This window comes from Schistocerca cancellata, chromosome 5 (genome assembly GCF_023864275.1).
Source record: "Schistocerca cancellata isolate TAMUIC-IGC-003103 chromosome 5, iqSchCanc2.1, whole genome shotgun sequence".
NCBI lineage: Eukaryota > Metazoa > Arthropoda > Insecta > Orthoptera > Acrididae > Schistocerca > Schistocerca cancellata.
Genome location: NC_064630.1, coordinates 309,818,068 through 309,832,447, shown reverse-complemented (window position 1 = coordinate 309,832,447; position 14,380 = coordinate 309,818,068). Strand labels below are relative to the sequence as shown.

At 42.6% G+C, this 14,380-nt stretch overlaps 1 protein-coding gene and 1 non-coding gene across 2 annotated transcripts in view; one reads left to right on the top strand and one right to left on the bottom strand.

The window, feature by feature from the left end:
* The window catches only part of LOC126188509 (UDP-glucosyltransferase 2-like), a 606,008-nt gene that overhangs the window by 70,925 nt on the left and 520,703 nt on the right, over positions 1-14,380 (top strand). The window lies entirely within an intron of this gene.
* Positions 13,775-13,856, bottom strand: Trnas-gga (transfer RNA serine (anticodon GGA)). The gene is given in 2 exon segments: positions 13,775-13,809; positions 13,819-13,856. It is a non-coding gene; the product is annotated as a tRNA-Ser (tRNA).

Sequence of the window (14,380 nt, the reverse complement as noted above, 5' to 3'; positions counted from 1 at the left end):
TAAATAAAAAAGTACACAGTAATATGATTTTATTCCTATTATCTCCTTAAGCTGGCTTCTCCGACCACAGGTTCCGTACCTCAAATTGTTCAGTGGAGCACCCTCTACGTCCTGTTACATTTTTGTACATTCTTACGAAAACACACTATAGATGTTTGTCGGCGTAACATTACTGTAAAACATTAGTCAGTTGTGCATTGTTAGTTTGCACCATCATATTTTGCAAATTTGATCAAGTATGTCTGGCACGCAGCACAGTATTCAGGGTATATCATAATTAATGGCGTAAACGGATACAGTTGAAAGTACACGATACTAGAAGCAAAAAAGTCTCCGTAAACATAAGGTTGAATATACATACCTTAAGATCCAAGAGCAATTTTTCATCTTCGATAGTGTGAAACAAATCTCTTATACTGCAAGCTCTTTGCTTTCACCATTTTTGGGAAGTTGTAGTATGGACCAAAACAAGAAAAAAAGTCCAGTAAACATTAGCTTAAAATTTATGAGCAATTGTTCATTAGAAGAGTTGTGTTCCCGAGTAGCGAAGATAAGCACGTGCTCATAGCTCTTAAAGTATGAATTTTAGAGCACATGTTTAATGGACTTTTTTCATTGTTTTCGTCCGTTCTACTACTTCCCAAAACGTGGAAAGCAAAGAACTTGCAGTAGAAGAGATTTGCTTGACAGTATCGAAGATGAAAAAATTCTCGTAGCTCTTAAGGTATGCATTTTCGACCGTGTGTTTGAGACTTTTTTGCTTCTAGCATCGTGTATGCGTTTACGACATTAATTACGATACACCCAGTACAAAACAGCGGCCACGACCATTCCTTACTCCATCCCAGTTGTGCCTAAATGAAACTAGTAATTGATGTGAAGTGCCTCAATGCATTAATTTTTTTGTCAGGTATGCTTCGCATAAGGAAAATTATTGTTTTCGTCATCCAATACATTTTTGTGATTCTTACGCAGGAACTATTCCACTGTTAGCAATTGTTTTTCAAAAATTATCATATAAATTGTGCAAAAGGAATTTTTGGAAAATATTTCTTGTCAACAAATTAAAGTCCCGTTTAATGGAAGTCATCGGTAATGTAACATAATACAGTACCTTTGACCTGCTAATACCTTGTGTAACAACTATATCTGCAACAGTTTAGCTGTCAATACGAACTGTATGTAATTCAAAATAATTAACGATTTGGGAAATTGTTGGTATGGTTTTATTGCTTAAAATTCGCCTGTGTGTACTTGGGACTTCGCGCTATGCGGCGCTACCTCCACTTATCATGGCTGTTTATGCTTATTCGGCGTATCGAGCGCTCGGTAGGAGGTACTGTACAAACCGCTATTATAACCTATTCTTCGTGCGGCAAAACTGAGTAACTTTAAGTTTTTTAATACTGACAGTTCACCCTAACAGTTAAAATTTTGGAAGTGCATTTCTTTCCGTGTATTCTTCATGTGTGAAAAATTTCGGGGTAGGTTTCGACATGTCGGATTGGACCATCCCCTTATAAGTGCATTACAGCCACATAAGAGATAAATTTGCAGTGGGTATGTAACAGGGTAGAGGGGAGAGAAGAAAGTGGAGGTTACAAGCGACAGGGAAGTCAGTTGCCGGACTGTGGTCATGCACCTCCCTCCTTCATAGCCCTGCAAACAAGAGCGAGTAGGCGATTCCCCATTCTCACTAGCGCACTACGTCAGAAGAGGCAATTTCAGGGTATTTTACAGTTATACAGGCCTTCCGTTGCTGCCCGTATGAATCACTAGTGACAGCCCGAGGAGTGCGTTATCAGTATGCAGGAGATACTAACAAACCCAATGCATATGGACAGATCCTACATCAATCCCGGCACACTATTCTACACTGCTAGGAGGGAAATTGATTCCTAGTCATTCCGTACGATGGCTGTAATGTTCTTCCGGGAAGGGCGACTTTTACTCTCCCCCCGGCCACATGAGCCCTGCTTGCTTTTCAGTTTACAGACTATGCCTATTGAGCATTCCCAGTCCTTTTCTCTTGTATGAGCTTACAGAAAACTTCACTGAGCTCGTGTTTATATAGTGGAGCTTCTTTTCAGTTTTTTAAATGAGTACTTATTTGCAGTTGTTAAGTGAGCTATAACGTAAAAGCCTCAACAGCCGGTGCTGTGAACTATTTCCTACAAACAACGGCTGAAAAGAATTTAATTAGTAAGTTTGACTTTGTCAGTGTTGGTGGGAAAGGGATTAGATTGGTAAATGTGTACCTTGTTGCTATCTGTCGTTGAGAGGTTATTGTAAGGCTGGGTATCTGTGTTGTAATGACTTGATGGTGAATTATTGAATGAATAGAAAGTTACTGAACTTCTCTCATTATTAGTTATGTTACTGGTAGATTGTATAATCTGTTCCATTCTGGAATTGCGTGCACTTATAGAGTGGGCTGCACTGAGTACAGCCACTTAGCACACACCCGCTGTACATCTTTTAAGGTCGGTCTGAATATGCCTGATAGAATGGGACTGAGCATGTTCAGCACAGTAATCCGCTGTAATACATTGCTTGATTTATGTAGGAATATCTGCATTTCCTCATCATGTAGTTGTTTGAGAAGATAGTTCAAGCATTTACCTCTTCAGAGCTTGGGAGAGCTGAGGCTGGGGTGAAACATTTGGTACCACTCGTGCTCTGAAGGGTATTCCAGCCATCGATAGTGGAGACAATGAGATTGACATTGACGAATACTTAATGACAGCACGTTAGGCTTGGGGCAGGCTCTTCAGTATGGTAGACAGTTAACAGCTCCAGTTGTTGAGCATCATTACGTAATAATACCTTATCTAAAAGCACTCATTTAATGAACTGAAAATAATTTCACTTTATAAATGTGATCTCAGTGAAGCTTCTTTGTGAATTCACAGAAGAGAGCAGGACGGTAAATTCCGAGTAGGCGCAATCTGTCTGTAACCCGAAAAGCGAGAAGTGCTCACGGTGGGGGGAGTCACTTGTCACTTTCCCGGAAGAACACTACAGGTGCCGTGGAAGATGACTAAGAATCAATTTCCCCCTAGCAGTGCAGAGTAGTGTGCAGGGATTGTGTAGAATCTGTCCATACACGTTAGTATTGCTAATATCTCCTACGTAGTGTTAACGCACTCCCTAGCCCACCGTCCCATCAGTGACTGTAAGGCGAGCTGCGGAGGCCCAGTATAGGTTCATGAAACACAATGAAGTTACCTCCTGTGACGCAGTCGGGTACAGGCAGTGGGAGGGAACCGCCTGCGTGCTCTTCAGTTTACAGACCTATGTAGGAGAAATTCCAATCACCAACTTTCTCCTCCGAATGCGAAATTATTTTGTTGACACCGACCTACATAGAGAGATACTATCACCACGATAAAATAAGGGAAATCAGAGGTCGTACGCTAAGATATAGGTGATCGGTCTTTCCGCGCGCTATACGAGATTGGAATAATGAAGAATTGTGAAGGTGGTTCGATGAACCCTCTGTCAGGCACTTAAATGTGATTTGCAGAATATCCATGTAGACGTAGACAGAACAGAACTCTAGCAAACTTTGCTATTCAAGCGCGTTATTTGCCTGATAAACAGTTTCGAGGCCGCTGGCATGGGGCGTGGTTCAGAAACATCTCCAGCCCAACTTAAGTCTCGCATGAGCAGCTCGTTATGAGTAATATCCAGGTACCACGTGAGTCAAGGTCGATGCAAAACTAATGAAGGACTGCAAAGAGCAGCTGAGCAAGCCTTTCGAAGCACACCTTCAGAGACGCTCCACAAAATATCAAGAACGATATGGAGTCGCATAGATCTATGTGTAAATCATAAGTGCGCATGAACAAGTCATCTGGATACGTAGCTTTTATGTATAAAAATCCTATTATACTGCTGTGCCCTAGGGAAATGCGACTTCTTGAGCACACTATATAGTAGACTAGCTTTCACCAGTCATGACTTATCATCGGTCTTGCAGTTTGGTTTCCTGGTTGGCTTAAATGTATAGCTGCACAGAAACTAAATTTTAATTTGAACACAACTGTTCTCTGATAACCCTTGTCCTACCGGAGGTCATATGCTCATGTCTTCCCCCGATCTTTGAACTGACTTGCCCAGACAACAGTAGAAGGATTGTGCATAGAGATACAACTTCAGGTTTTTCACATTAATAAGTCATTGATACGAATGGAAATGGCAAATGTTACATCCTAGGACATTCTGAGCACGGAAAACGGAACATTTACATTAATAAGCGGAGATATATCCACTTAGCCAACGAATCTCGTCCATTAATAGCTGAAAGGGTACTTTAATTTTCCATTCCTGGACCAATAACAATTTTTTAAAAAGTTGGCGCCGTCTAAAGTATTTTGTAGAAGTTTCAATACACGCTTCCACTGGAGCTGTCATATTTAATAAAAACTTAAAAATGTGTGGTACCCAGTCGCTATCAGATCCATAACATGTAATAATGGGATACAGGACGAAGTATGTAACTCCAAGTTCTTGGCGTGCTGTGAAACTGAGAGGTGAGGGTTGATTATCTCTTTCAGATTATAACACACGAGTGCATTGAAAAACTCGCAATACGTAGAATAAGTCGGTGCAAGTAGCTCATCTGATTAGTCAAATCAAATGCGTAATACCTTTTATTATTAAGCCAAGTAGAAATAGGTAACGTGTATCTATCAAATAAAATTATTTGGACTGAATTTTAAGAAAATAACTGTAAAAACTGAAATTTTGTTGTGTTAAAAACGACATTTGAGTACAGCACATCTTAGAACAGTATTAAACATTTGCACAACTTGCATTAAAGTGAATGTTACAGAATTAGATTCTTTCTTACAAAATGTTGTACGAAACAGTAAGTTACTTCCCATTTTCACAGGAAATAACTAGATTGGAGCACTGCAGCTCTAAGCGTTCCTCGGGACTCTATACTAAGACTAGCTGCACGAGACAACTCTAAAGCACACGCTTGCCTTCAGTTTTCAGCAACACTCTTTACAAGCGATCTGCAGAAGGAAGAAAGAATATGGTTCGGACAGGGGGGGGGCGCATTTCCCGTGACGTCGGCAGCTGGTCGGTGATGATGATGATAATGTTTGGTTTGTGTGGCGCTCAACAATGGTTATCAGCGTCCGTACAAATGCCCAACCTCTGCTCAATCCAATCTCGCCACTTTCATGAATGATTATGAAATGATGAGGACAACACAAACATCCATTCATCTCTTGGCCGGTGAAAATCCCTGACCCTGCCAGGAATCGAACCCGGGACCCCGTGCTCGGGAAGCGAGAAAGCGACCGCGAGCTGGTCGGGAATGAGCAGCGAGTAACTAGCGGCTCGAACACAGGCGCTCACGGGCGAGTCGACTCAGTCATACTCGCAGCGAAAGGGAAATTGACCAAGAGTGCAACAAAAACTGAGTGCCTGACGACTACATATTCAATGAATTCGTTGTTTAACGACCACAATATTTTCTTTTTTGCATTTTCTCGCTTATCTGTTTCGAAACGTCGTAGTTTTGTAATATCGGAAAATAGCCAGTCTTCGTTTTTTGTCCCCTATAATCGTACTCAATTTGTAAGTTTATCTCATGATTCCAGTAAGTATTCCTTAAGATGTTACTCTCTGGTGCTGAACACAAGGCGCAAAAACCACAAGTACCCCTTTCAACCACATTTTTTAATGTTCATTCTTTCGAATGAATAAAAATCCTACATCTTTCCCTTACCATTTCAAAACAGTGAAATAATTTTCTTTAGTATCACTCTCCTTTCGGTAGTGGTGAGGCGAACACGCCTAACTTGCATCCCGCCTGTTGTGCTGCTTGCGAGCGATCGCGCGTTTGTTTGCTAGCGGGTAGCTGCTTGTCTACGTGTCCGAATTCACCGATCATCATGGCGTTTTCCTATCGCCAAGCCACGACTAAATTAACATTTCGTTTGGATTATTAACAACCAAACTTGTATAACGTTGAACAGTTCGTAGGGGACGAACTGTGTCTCCCACAGGATGTTCTGTATTTTTAGATAGTACTTTTTTTTTGAGTCATCAGTCTTCTGATTGGTTTTGATGCGGTCCAGAAATAATTCCTCTCCTGTGCCAACCTCTTCATCTCAGGGTAGCACTTGGAAACTACGTCCTCCATTATTTGCTGCGTGTATTCCAGTCTCTGCATTCCTTTACAGTTTTTGCCCCCTACAGCTCCCTCTATTACTATGGAAGTCATTCCCGGATGTCTCAACAGATGATGTCCTATCGAACGGTCCCTTCTCCTCGTCAGTGTTTTCCAAATATTCCCTTCCTCTCCGATTCTGTCCAGGACCTCCTCATTCCCTACTTTATCAGTGCACTTTTGTCCTCAAATTAAGGCGTATTTTTCATACTGGTACACTTCTCTTGGCTAGGAATGCCTTTTTTGCCGGTGCCAGTCTGCTTTTCGTGTCGTCCTTGCTCCGTCCATCATTGGTTATTTTGCTTCCTAGTTTCTCGCTTTTCTCATTTCTGCTACTTCTCGTTACCTTCGTCTTCCTTCAATTTACTCTCAACCCATATTCTCTGCTCCTTAGATTGTTCATTCCATATATCGTAATTCGTCTTCACTTTCACTCAGGATAGCAATGTCATCAGCGAATCGTATCATTGACATCCTTTCACCTTGAATTTTAATTCCACTCCTGAACCTTTCTTTTATGTCCATCACTGCTACTTCGATGTACAGATTGAACAGTAGGGGAGAAAGACTAAATCCCTGCCTTACACGCTTTTTGATCCGACACTTCGTTCTTGGCCATCCACTCTTATTATTCCCTCTGGGCTCTTGTACATTTTATATATCACGCGCCTCTCTCTATAGCTTACCCTTATGTTTCTCAGATTTTCGAATATTTTGTACCATTTTACGTTGTTGAATGCCTTTTCCGGGACAACGAACACTATGAACAGGTCTTGATTTTTCTTTGGTCTTGTTTCCATTATGAACAGCAACGTCAGAATTGCCTCTCTGGTGCTTTTATCTTTTCTAAAGTCAAACTGATGGTCATCTAACTCAAACTCAATTTTCTTTTCCATTCTTCAATATATTATTCTTGTCAGCAACTTGAATTCATGAGCTGTTAAGCTTATTGTGGGATAATTCCCGCACTTCTCGGCCCTTGCAGTCTTCGTAATTGTGTGGATGACGTTTTTTCGAAACTAAGATGGTATGTCACCAGACTCATACATTCTATACACCAACTTGAATAGTCGTTTTGTTGCCACTTCTGTCAATGATTTTAGAAATTATGATGGAATGTTATCTGTCCCTTCTGCCTTATTTGATTTTAAGTCCTCCAAAGCTCTTTTAAATTATTCTAATACCCTAGCTCTTGTAATTCGAGTCCTGCTTCTATTTCTATCACATCAGACAAATCTTCCCCTCGTAGAGGCTTTCAATGTATTCTTTCCACCTAACCGCTCTCTCCTCTGCATTTAATAGCGGAATTCTTAATGTTACCACCCTTGCTTTTAATGTCACCGAAGGTTGTTTTGACTTACCTGTATGCTGAGTCTGTCCTTTCGACAGTCATTTCTTTTTTGATTTATTCACATTTTTCATGCAGCCATTTCGTCTAAGCTTCCCTGCACTTCCTATTTATTTCATTCTTCAGCGACTTGTGTTTCTGTATTCCTGAGTTTCCCCGAACATTTTTGTACTTCCTCCTTTCATCGATCAACTGAAATATTTCTTCTGTTACCCGTGGTTTCTTCGCAGTTACCTTCTTTGTACCTATGTTTTCCTTTCCAGCCTCTTTGATGGCCCTTTTTAGAGATTTCCATTCCTCTTCAACTGTACTGCCTACTGAGCTACTCCTCACTGCTGTATCTATAGCCTTACAGAACTTCTCGTCATTCCTTAGTACTTCCGTATTCCACTTCTTTGCGTATTGATTCTTCCTGACTAATATATTAAACTGCAGCCTACTCTTCATCACTACTACATTGTGAGCTGAGTCTATATCCGCTTCTAGGTACGTCTTACAATGCAGTAGCTGATTTCGGAATCTCTGTCTGAACATGATGCAATCTAACTGAAATCTTTCCATATCACCCGATCTTTTCCAAGTATACCTCCTCCTCTTGTAATTCTTGAACAGAGTATTTGCTATTACTAGTTGAAATTTATTACAGAACTCAATTAGTCTTTCTCCTTTCTCAGTCCTTGTCCGAAGACCATATTATCGTGTAACATTTTGTTCTACTCGTTCCCCTACAGCAGTATTCCAGTCCCTCATGACTCATCTCGGTTTACGTACTGTATTACCCGTCCAGTATCCTCATATACCTTCTCTATCTGTTCATCTTCAGCTTGCGGCGTCGGCATGCGCACATGAACTATCGTTGTCGGTGTTGGTTTGCTGTCGATTCTGATAAGCACAAACCTATCACTGAACTGTTGACAGTAACACACTATTTTCCTACCTTCCTATTCATAACTAATCCTACTACAGTTATACAACTTTTTGCTGTAGTCGATATTACCCTATACTCATCTGACCAAAAATCTTCGTCTTCTTTTCATTTTACTTAATTGACCCCTTTTCTGAGTTTTTCCTACCATTCTGACATTCCATGCCCCCCGGATAGCCTGCTTTATGCGAGCAGTCTCCTAACCGCTTATTCTGGTTTTTTTTTTTTTAGGTAATGACAAAGTAACTAAAAATCTCTGGTGTTCTAAAATAAATTACGGTCTTCTTCATTAAATGAAAAAGTATTTCTTGAAAACGTAAAGAAGTATACTTTTTCAACATCAGTTTTTTTTCATATATATATATACGAGGGCCGTTCAGAAAGTAACCTCCGGTTGATTTAAAAAAATACACCAAGTTAAATAAAAATATTTTAATATATACACCTTACAACTACATCTTTGCACTATTTTTCTACATAGTCTCCATAGCGATTGAGGCACTTATCGTATCTCTTCACAAGCTTTGAAATTCCTTCTGCATAAAAATCACCCGCTTGTGCCTGGAGCCAGCCTGTGACCGCATCTTTGAGCTCTTCGTCGTCATCAAACCGCTGTGACCCGAGCCATTTCTTCAAATGCATGAAGAGGTGATAATCACTTGGCGCCAGGTCTGGGCTGTAAGGTGGATGGTTGATAACGTCCCACTTGAAGGACTCAAGAAGGGCCGTTGTTCAGCGAGCAGAGTGAGGACGGGCGTTATCGTGCAAAAAAACGATACCGGAAGTCAGCATACCACGGCGTTTGTTCTGTATAGCCCGTCGTAACTTTTTTATTGTTTCACAGTACACGTCTTGATTAATGGTCGTACCACGTTCCATGAATTCAACCAACAACACCCCTTTGGCATCCCAAAACACCGTTGCCATCAGTTTTCTGGCAGAAAAATCTTGCGAGGCTTTTCTTGGTTTGGTAGGCGAATTTGAATGTGCCCACATCTTTGATTGTTCTTTTGTCTCAGGGTTCATGTACTTAATCCAGGTTTCGTCACCGGTCACGATTCTGTTTAACAATGGTTCTCCTTCGTCCTCATAACGTGACAGAAAGTCTAATGCAGAGGCCATTCTTTGAGTTTTGTGGTGGTCGGTAAGAATTTTGGGCAACCATCGTGCACAGAACTTACGGTAACCCAATCTTGCTGTCACTATCTCGTACAAGAGAGTCTTAGAAATCTGTGGAAAACCAGTAGACAACTCCGACATTGAGAAACGTCGATTTTCACGAACTTTTGCATCAACTGTCTGAACGAGTTCGTCAGTCACCAATGATGGTCTACCACTCCTCTCTTCATCATGAACGTTTTCTCGTCCACTTTTAAATAAACGTACCCGTTCACGGACAACTCCTTCACTCATAACTCTTGGTCCGTACACGGCACAAAGCTCACGATGAATAGCTGCTGCAGAATATCCTTTGGCTGTAAAAAACCTTATGACAGCACGCACTTCACATTTGGCGGGGTTTTCTATTGCAGCACACATTTCAAACTGCCACAAAAACTAAACTAGCGCAGGTACGACGTTCACTCGACCACGGCTTGATGCCGACTGACCTGTTGAGTGCGTGAACGCACAGATGGCGTCGCTACTCCCCCCACAACCCGCACTGTGACCGATCGGAGGTTACTTTCTGAACCGCCCTCGTATATATATATATATATATATATATATATATATATATATATAGAGAGAGAGAGAGAGAGAGAGAGAGAGAGAGAGAGAGAGAGAGAGAGAGACTACACAGGTTTATATGACACTGAAATATACATAGGGAGAATGTCTAGTAATACAAAACATAAAAATTGGTCACTGGCCACTAATAATGAACTTTTACGACAAATATGTAAAATTTGGTAGTTGGCAGCGGATGACCTTGAGTAATTACATGAGAAATTGTAACTAATAACAGAACAGCATTCGATAAATTTCATCTGTCTATAGGAAGATAAAGGCCGGTGTAATCCATATAAATTAAAAAAAGGAATGTATATACAGGGTGGTCCATTGATAGTGACCGGGCCAAATATCTCAAATAAGCATCAAACGAAAACACTAAACAGAGCGAAACTCGTCTAGCTTGAAGAGAGACGCCAGATGGCGCTATAGTTGGCCCACTAGATGGCTCTGCCATAGCTCAAACGGATATGAACAGCGTTTTTTTTTTTAAATAGGAACCCCCATTTTTATTACATATTCGTGTAGTACGTAAAGAAATATGAATGTTTTAGTTGGACCACTTTTTTCGTTTTGCGATAATGGCGCTCGAATAGTCACAAACGTATAAGTACGTGGTATCACGTAACATTCCGCCAGTGCGGGCGGTATTTGCTTCGTGATAAAATAGACCGTTTACCAATTGCAGAAAAGGGCGATATCGTGTTGACGTATGGCTATTGTGATCAAAATGGCCAATGGGCGTGTGTTATGTATGCTGCTCGGTATCCTGGACGACATCATCCAAGTGTCCGGACCGTTCGCCGGATGGTTACGTTATTTAAGGAAACAAGAAGTGTTCAGCTACATGTGAAACGTTAACCACGACCTGCAACAAATGATGATGCCCAAGCAGGTGTTTTAGCTGCTGTCGTTAAGTTCACAAAGGTACATGTATCACATTGGAACAACCGAAATAAAATGTTCAAACATAGCTACGTTCTGTATTTTAATTTAAAAAACCTACCTGTTAACAACTGTTCGTCTAAAATCGTGAGCCATATGTTTGTGATTATTACAGCGCCATCTATGACAAAGCGAGAAAAATGGTCCAACTAAAACATTCTTATTTTTTTTCGTACTACACGAATATGTAATAAAAATGGGGGTTCCTATTTAAAAAAAAAAAGCAGTTGATATCCGTTTGACCTATGGCAGCGCCATCTAGCGGGCCAACCATAGCGCCATCTGGTTGCCCCCTTCAAGCTAGACAAGTTTCGTTCTTTGCAGTTTTTTTCGTTTGACGCATATTTGGTGAGATATTTGGCCCGGTCACGTTCAATGGACCACCCTGTATTGTTGAGATCACATAGGATGCCCCCAAGGCGAAAAATAATTATGTTTAATTACTATCAATAACAAACAAAACATAAAGGGAATTAAAGAAAGCCGGCCGGAGTGGCCGTGCGGTTCTAGGCGCTACAGTCTGGAGCCGAGCGACCGCTACGGTCGCAGGTTCGAATCCTGCCTCGGGCATGGATGTGTGTGATGTCCTTAGGTTAGTTAGGTTTAATTAGTTCTAAGTTCTAGGCGACTGATGACCTCAGAAGTTAAGTCGCATAATGCTCAGAGCCATTTGAACCATTATTGAATTAAAAAAAGTAAAGAAAACGCCCTCCTGGCAGAACAAATAAAATGGCATCCGCGTCCCGCCAACTTGTGGGTAGACGCACTCTGAATCCCAAGGCAATCAGGCATGTTCCAGGCACGTCCTTACGAAAAATATTGCATTTCCCCGGTACACTGTACCGAGTCCTGGTATTATACAATCGCACTGAAATCACCTTCTCATACCTGGGACACCCCAGCTGCAGAGGGCGGGAGTGAGGGGGGAGGGGGATCGAAGAAGGCACTACCCAAAAAGTTGGCGTAGTAATAACGGTATCCTGGATGGTGCATGAGAAAAGTAAAGCTATCTTGTAGGAACGTCCAAAAATCAAGAACACTTTTCTCGCGTTCATGGAACGAATAAGAGGTCGTGAGGCCTTTTATCCAGATCACAACGTTGGTCTTCGTACGTGGGAAATATGTCTCATCTGTTCGCAGATGTGATTTCGGTGAAATGGTATGGGCGGCCGTACGTAGAAGAAAGGCAAGCATCTTCTGAATCAGCTGCCACACTTCTGCAGAAGATCCACACATCAGTCGATGTTCGTCAGTATCAAGCTTGTGATACGAGGACACAGAGGCGAATCTGTCATTTTTATGGCGTATAGACGAAATTGTGTCAAGTATTTTCCATTAACGACCAGATACCAGGTCGCACGAGCGCTTATGTCGAGGAGGACATGGTGCACAGAACGCCAAACCACGGCCATGCGGTCGTAGGATATCGGCTTTCCACAACATTCCGAGTATGATTTCTCATCATTAGGCGGTAAATATCACGTGCCGTAGGGTTACTGGTACTGGTTACGTCGACAGGACATAACTGTATTCGATGTAAAAGGTCCTGACATGTGAGAGAGAGGAAGAAATATGGGCTACTGCAAGGGGTGCCACTCTAGAGGGAGGGCCAGTTCGTCAATCAGGTTTCCCGATAATCCGGTTCGGCGGCCGGTCCACGATTTAACCATCGTACTTCCATAAAGGGCAGCTGCTCTCGATTGGACGTTGACATTGCCGAGGCCGCCATCTCGAGGAGGAAGTGTCGTAGCGGACTTTGAAGATAAGACCCGCGCTTGCAAAGTATTCGACCGCCGCCTGAAATCGGTGTGCCATTGCCTTTGGCATACGTAAAAATCTTTGCTAAATGGGGTAGTCGCGAGACTAGATGATTTTTAACAAAATCCATCCTTGTAACATGTCCATTGCTCTCAGGAGGTTACCACGAATATTCGTTTGGCTAGCTTGAAGCAGGCGTTTGTAGTTAAACGAGATCGTGCGCTGTATATGACGCATGAAGGTGATCCCAACCATTTGAGCTTGTCCACTAATGGCAATGGCGCCACAGTCTCTGCTGGAAGACCTCTACCGACGAATTAGCGCTACATTTCGTCAGGTTCACACGGCTGCCCGCAGCAGTCCTGTACTGGTCGATTCATGCCAGTGCCTCTCGCACTTCATCCTCCGATAGAATCAAGAACACCACGTCATCTGCATAGGCGCGGCAGATGAAAGTATGCCCGCTCATTGTTATCTCTGTCAGCCGGCTCCTCAAACCGTGCAACAGTGGCTCAAGGGCGATGACGAAAAGCAGCATTGACAGCGGACATCCTTGACGGACCGATCGCATGACATTAATAGGGCCCGCCACAGGGCCATTGACCAGCAATCGCGACGTGGCACATCGAAGGGGGCCGCAAGACGATGTGTATAAACCTATGGGGGCAGGCCATCCGTCGGAGTACTTCTTCTAGAAAATCATGACTCACTCTATCAAAGGCGTGGTCGAAGTCTATATCACTAAGGCACCACGACTGCGACAGTTCGTGGTTCAAAATGGCTCTGAGCACTATGGGACTCAACTGCTGTGGTCATAAGTCCCCTAGAACTTAGAACTACTTAAACCTAACTAACCTAAGGACATCACACACATCCATGCCCGAGGCAGGATTCGAACCTGCGACCGTAGCGGTCGTGCGGTTCCAGACTAGCGCCTTTAACCGCTCGGCCACTCCGGCCGGCACAGTTCGTGGCCAGGGCTATGACGTCACGATAATCGCTGAGTGCCATCTGAATGTTACTGTCACCACTAAAGCACGTTTGACCCAGAGAAATAACTTAAGGGATGACGCGCCGAAGGCGAGCGACAAGAAATCGTGTAAAAGTCTTGAAGTCACAATTTAAAACAGTCAACGACCGATAATGTCCAACTACGTGAACTCCCGATGTCTTGGGGACCGGGATAAGCAAGCGTTCTACGAGCGGAAGGTCAGGGTTCATCAGTTCTCCATACATCGCAGTCCAGCGTGAGCCCATGATGTCGTGGAATGTACGGTAAAACTTCAGCGGAAACCAGTCTGGACCTGGGGCTTTGTTCACCGCACCCTTGTGAAGAGCTTCAGCGTAACTGTCGCTGTAAGAATCTCCACAGCAGCCCCGTCAAGAGTACCGGTAAAGGATGGGAGGACATTAGTCGTTACCGTCTTGTTCTGGCCTTCTGCTACATTGAACTGTTTGTAGTGATCCACAAAGGCTTTTACGA